Consider the following 6,375-nt stretch of genomic DNA (forward strand, 5'->3'; position numbering starts at 1 on the left):
TGAAAAGTGCCACTTGCTCCGGACCTGGACTGCTCCTCGCATCCACATTTGCAGTTGCAATATCACACACACGAGCAGCTTGACCAGAAGAAGGAGGAGCGCATTGAGCGAGAGCATTTCCGCGACGATTGTATCCCCTGATTTCGGTGCGTGAAAAGTGCCACTTGCTCCGGACCTGGACTGCTCCTCGCATCCACATTTGCAGTTGAAATATCACACACACGAGCAGCTTGAGCAGAAGAAGGAGCAGCGCATTGAGCGAGCGCATTTCCGCGACGATTGTATCCCCTGATTTCGGTGCGTGAAAAGTGCCATTTGCTCCGGACCTGGACTGCTCCTCGCATCCACATTTTCAGTTGAAGTATCACACACACGAGCAGCTTGAGCAGAAGAAGGAGCAGCGCATTGAGCGAGCGCATTTCCGCGAAGATTGTATCCTCTGATTTCGGTGCGTGAAAAGTGCCACTTGCTCCGGACCTGGACTGCTCCTCGCATCCACATTTGCAGTTGCAATATCACACACACGAGCAGCTTGACCAGAAGAAGGAGGAGCGCATTGAGCGAGAGCATTTCCGCGACGATTGTATCCCCTGATTTCGGTGCGTGAAAAGTGCCACTTGCTCCGGACCTGGACTGCTTCACGCATCCACATTTTCAGTTGAAGTATCACACACACGAGCAGCTTGAGCAGAAGGAGCAGCGCATTGAGCCAGCGCATTTCCGCGACGATTGTATCCCCTGATTTCAGTGCGTGAAAAGTGCCACTTGCTCCGGACCTGGACTGCTCCTCGCATCCACATTTGCAGTTGAAATATCACACACACGAGCAGCTTGAGCAGAAGAAGGAGCAGCGCATTTAGCGAGCGCATTTCCGCGACGATTGTATCCCCTGATTTCGGTGCGTGAAAAGTGCCACTTGCTCCGGACCTGGACTGCTACTCGCATCCACATTTTCAGTTGAAATATCACACACACGAGCAGCTTGAGCAGAAGAAGGAGCAGCGCATTGAGCGAGCGCATTTCCGCGACGATTGTATCCCCTGATTTCGGTGCGTGAAAAGTGCCACTTGCTCCGGACATGGACTGCTCCTCGCATCCACATTTTCAGTTGAAATATCACACACACGAGCAGCTTGAGCAGAAGAAGGAGCAGCGCATTGAGCGAGCCCATTTCCGCGACGATTGTATCCCCTGATTTCGGTGCGTGAAAAGTGCCACTTGTTCCGTACCTGGACTGCTCCTCGGATCCACATTTTCAGTTGAAGTATCACACACACGAGCAGCTTGAGCAGAAGAAGGAGCAGCGCATTGAGCCAGCGCATTTCCGCGACGATTGTATCCCCTGATTTCAGTGCGTGAAAAGTGCCACTTGCTCCGGACCTGGACTGCTCCTCGCATCCACATTTGCAGTTGAAATATCACACACACGAGCAGCTTGAGCAGAAGAAGGAGCAGCGCATTGAGCGAGCGCATTTCCGCGACGATTTAATCCCCTGATTTCGGTGCGTAAAAAGTGCCATTTGCTCCGGACCTGGACTGCTCCTCGCATCCACATTTTCAGTTGAAGTATCACACACACGAGCAGCTTGAGCAGAAGAAGGAGCAGCGCATTGAGCGAGCGCATTTCCGCGACGATTGTATCCCCTGATTTCGGTGCGTGAAAAGTGCCACTTGCTCCGGACCTGGACTGCTCCTCGCATCCACATTTTCAGTTGAAATATCACACACACGAGCAGCTTGAGCAGAAGAAAGAGCAGCGCATTGAGCGAGCGCATTCCCGCGACGATTGTATCCCCTGATTGCGGTGCGTGAAAAGTGCCACTTGCTCCGGACCTGGACTGCTCCTCGTATCCACATTTTCAGTTGAAATATCACACACACGAGCAGCTTGAGCAGAAGAAGGAGCAGCGCATTGAGCGAGCGCATTTCCGCGAAGATTGTATCCTCTGATTTCGGTGCGTGAAAAGTGCCACTTGCTCCGGACCTGGACTGCTCCTCGCATCCAAATTTGCAGTTGCAATATCACACACACGAGCAGCTTGACCAGAAGAAGGAGGAGCGCATTGAGCGAGAGCATTTCCGCGACGATTGTATCCCCTGATTTCGGTGCGTGAAAAGTGCCACTTGCTCCGGACCTGGACTGCTCCTCGCATCCACATTTGCAGTTGAAATATCACACACACGAGCAGCTTGAGCAGAAGAAGGAGCAGCGCATTGAGCGAGCGCATTTCCGCGACGATTGTATCCCCTGATTTCGGTGCGTGAAAAGTGCCACTTGCTCCGGACCTGGACTGCTCCTCGTATCCACATTTTCTGTTGAAATATCACACACACGAGCAGCTTGAGCAGAAGAAGGAGCAGCGCATTGAGCGAGCGCATTTCCGCGACGATTGTATCCCCTGATTTCGGTGCGTGAAAAGTGCCACTTGCTCCGGACCTGGACTGCTCCTCGCATCCACATTTGCAGTTGAAATATCACACACACGAGCAGCTTGAGCAGAAGAAGGAGCAGCGCATTGAGCGAGCGCATTTCCGCGACGATTGTACCCCTGATTTCAGTGCGTGAAAAGTGCCACTTGCACCGGACCTGGAGTGCTCCTCGCATCCACATTTTCAGTTGAAATATCACACACACTAGCAGCTTGAGCAGAAGGAGCAGCGCATTTAGCGAGCGCATATCCGCGACGATTGTATCCCCTGATTTCGGTGCGTGAAAAGTGCCACTTGCTCCGGACCTGGACTGCTCCTCGCATCCACATTTTCAGTTGAAATATCACACACACGAGCAGCTTGAGCAGAAGAAGGAGCAGCGCATTGAGCGAGCGCATTTCCGCGAAGATTGTATCCTCTGATTCCGGTGCGTGAAAAGTGCCACTTGCTCCGGGCCAGGACTGCTCCTCGCATCCACATTTTCAGTTGAAATATCACACACACGAGCAGCTTGAGCAGAAGAAGGAGCAGCGCATTGAGCGAGCGCATTTCCGCGACGATTGTATCCCTTGATTTCGGTGCGTGAAAAGTGCCACTAGCTCCGGACCTGGACTGCTCCTCGTATCCACATTTTCAGTTGAAATATCACACACACGAGCAGCTTGAGCAGAAGAAGGAGCAGCGCATTGAGCGAGCGCATTTCCGCGAAGATTGTATCCTCTGATTTCGGTGCGTGAAAAGTGCCACTTGCTCCGGACCTGGACTGCTCCTCGCATCCACATTTGCAGTTGCAATATCACACACACGAGCAGCTTGACCAGAAGAAGGAGGAGCGCATTGAGCGAGAGCATTTCCGCGACGATTGTATCCCCTGATTTCGGTGCGTGAAAAGTGCCACTTGCTCCGGACCTGGACTGCTCCTCGCATCCACATTTGCAGTTGAAATATCACACACACGAGCAGCTTGAGCAGAAGAAGGAGCAGCGCATTGAGCGAGCGCATTTCCGCGACGATTGTATCCCCTGATTTCGGTGCGTGAAAAGTGCCACTTGCTCCGGACCAGGGCTGCTCCTCGCATCCACATTTTCAGTTGAAATATCACACACACGAGCAGCTTGAGCAGAAGAAGGAGCAGCGCATTGAGCGAGCGCATTTCCGCGACGATTGTATTCCTTGATTTCGGTGCGTGAAAAGTGCCACTAGCTCCGGACCTGGACTGCTCCTCGTATCCACATTTTCAGTTGAAATATCACACACACGAGCAGCTTGAGCAGAAGAAGGAGCAGCGCATTGAGCGAGCGCATTTCCGCGACGATTGTATCCCCTGATTTCGGTGCGTGAAAAGTGCCACTTGCTCCGGACCAGGACTGCTCCTCGCATCCACATTTTCAGTTGAAATATCACACACACGAGCAGCTTGAGCAGAAGAAGGAGCAGCGCATTGAGCGAGCGCATTTCCGCGACGATTGTATCCCTTGATTTCGGTGCGTGAAAAGTGCCACTAGCTCCGGACCTGGACTGCTCCTCGCATCCACATTTTCAGTTGAAATATCACACACACGAGCAGCTTGAGCAGAAGAAGGAGCAGCGCATTGAGCGAGCGCATTTCCGCGAAGATTGTATCCTCTGATTTCGGTGCGTGAAAAGTGCCACTTGCTCCGGACCTGGACTGCTCCTCGCATCCACATTTGCAGTTGCAATATCACACACACGAGCAGCTTGACCAGAAGAAGGAGGAGCGCATTGAGCGAGAGCATTTCCGCGACGATTGTATCCCCTGATTTCGGTGCGTGAAAAGTGCCACTTGCTCCGGACCTGGACTGCTCCTCGCATCCACATTTGCAGTTGAAATATCACACACACGAGCAGCTTGAGCAGAAGAAGGAGCAGCGCATTGAGCGAGCGCATTTCCGCGACGATTGTATCCCCTGATTTCGGTGCGTGAAAAGTGCCATTTGCTCCGGACCTGGACTGCTCCTCGCATCCACATTTTCAGTTGAAGTATCACACACACGAGCAGCTTGAGCAGAAGAAGGAGCAGCGCATTGAGCGAGCGCATTTCCGCGAAGATTGTATCCTCTGATTTCGGTGCGTGAAAAGTGCCACTTGCTCCGGACCTGGACTGCTCCTCGCATCCACATTTGCAGTTGCAATATCACACACACGAGCAGCTTGACCAGAAGAAGGAGGAGCGCATTGAGCGAGAGCATTTCCGCGACGATTGTATCCCCTGATTTCGGTGCGTGAAAAGTGCCACTTGCTCCGGACCTGGACTGCTTCACGCATCCACATTTTCAGTTGAAGTATCACACACACGAGCAGCTTGAGCAGAAGGAGCAGCGCATTGAGCCAGCGCATTTCCGCGACGATTGTATCCCCTGATTTCAGTGCGTGAAAAGTGCCACTTGCTCCGGACCTGGACTGCTCCTCGCATCCACATTTGCAGTTGAAATATCACACACACGAGCAGCTTGAGCAGAAGAAGGAGCAGCGCATTTAGCGAGCGCATTTCCGCGACGATTGTATCCCCTGATTTCGGTGCGTGAAAAGTGCCACTTGCTCCGGACCTGGACTGCTACTCGCATCCACATTTTCAGTTGAAATATCACACACACGAGCAGCTTGAGCAGAAGAAGGAGCAGCGCATTGAGCGAGCGCATTTCCGCGACGATTGTATCCCCTGATTTCGGTGCGTGAAAAGTGCCACTTGCTCCGGACATGGACTGCTCCTCGCATCCACATTTTCAGTTGAAATATCACACACACGAGCAGCTTGAGCAGAAGAAGGAGCAGCGCATTGAGCGAGCCCATTTCCGCGACGATTGTATCCCCTGATTTCGGTGCGTGAAAAGTGCCACTTGTTCCGTACCTGGACTGCTCCTCGGATCCACATTTTCAGTTGAAATATCACACACACGAGCAGCTTGAGCAGAAGAAGGAGCAGCGCATTGAGCGAGCGCTTTTCCGCGACGATTGTATCCCCTGATTTCGGTGCGTGAAAAGTGCCACTTGCTCCGGACCTGGACTGCTCTTCGCATCCACATTTTCAGTTGAAATATCACGCACACGAGCAGCTTGAGCAGAAGAAGGAGCAGCGCATTGAGCGAGCGCATTTCCGCGACGATTGTATCCCCTGATTTCGGTGCGTGAAAAGTGCCACTTGCTCCGGACCTGGACTGCTCCTCGCATCCACATTTTCAGTTGAAATATCACACACACGAGCAGCTTGAGCAGAAGAAGGAGCAGCGCATTGAGCGAGCGCATTTCCGCGACGATTGTATCCCCTGATTTCGGTGCGTGAAAAGTGCCACTTGCTCCGGACCTGGACTGCTCCTCGTATCCACATTTTCTGTTGAAATATCACACACACGAGCAGCTTGAGCAGAAGAAGGAGCAGCGCATTGAGCGAGCGCATTTCCGCGAAGATTGTATCCTCTGATTCCGGTGCGTGAAAAGTGCCACTTGCTCCGGACCAGGACTGCTCCTCGCATCCACATTTTCAGTTGAAATATCACACACACGAGCAGCTTGAGCAGAAGAAGGAGCAGCGCATTGAGCGAGCGCATTTCCGCGACGATTGTATCCCTTGATTTCGGTGCGTGAAAAGTGCCACTAGCTCCGGACCTGGACTGCTCCTCGTATCCACATTTTCAGTTGAAATATCACACACACGAGCAGCTTGAGCAGAAGAAGGAGCAGCGCATTGAGCGAGCGCATTTCCGCGAAGATTGTATCCTCTGATTTCGGTGCGTGAAAAGTGCCACTTGCTCCGGACCTGGACTGCTCCTCGCATCCACATTTTCAGTTGAAGTATCACACACACGAGCAGCTTGAGCAGAAGAAGGAGCAGCGCATCAAGCCAGCGCATTTCCGCGACGATTGTATCCCCTGATTTCGGTGCGTGAAAAGCGCCACTTGCTCCGGACCTGGACTGCTCCTCGCATC

Source organism: Amblyomma americanum, chromosome 2 (genome assembly GCF_052857255.1).
Source record: "Amblyomma americanum isolate KBUSLIRL-KWMA chromosome 2, ASM5285725v1, whole genome shotgun sequence".
NCBI classification, from domain to species: domain Eukaryota; kingdom Metazoa; phylum Arthropoda; class Arachnida; order Ixodida; family Ixodidae; genus Amblyomma; species Amblyomma americanum.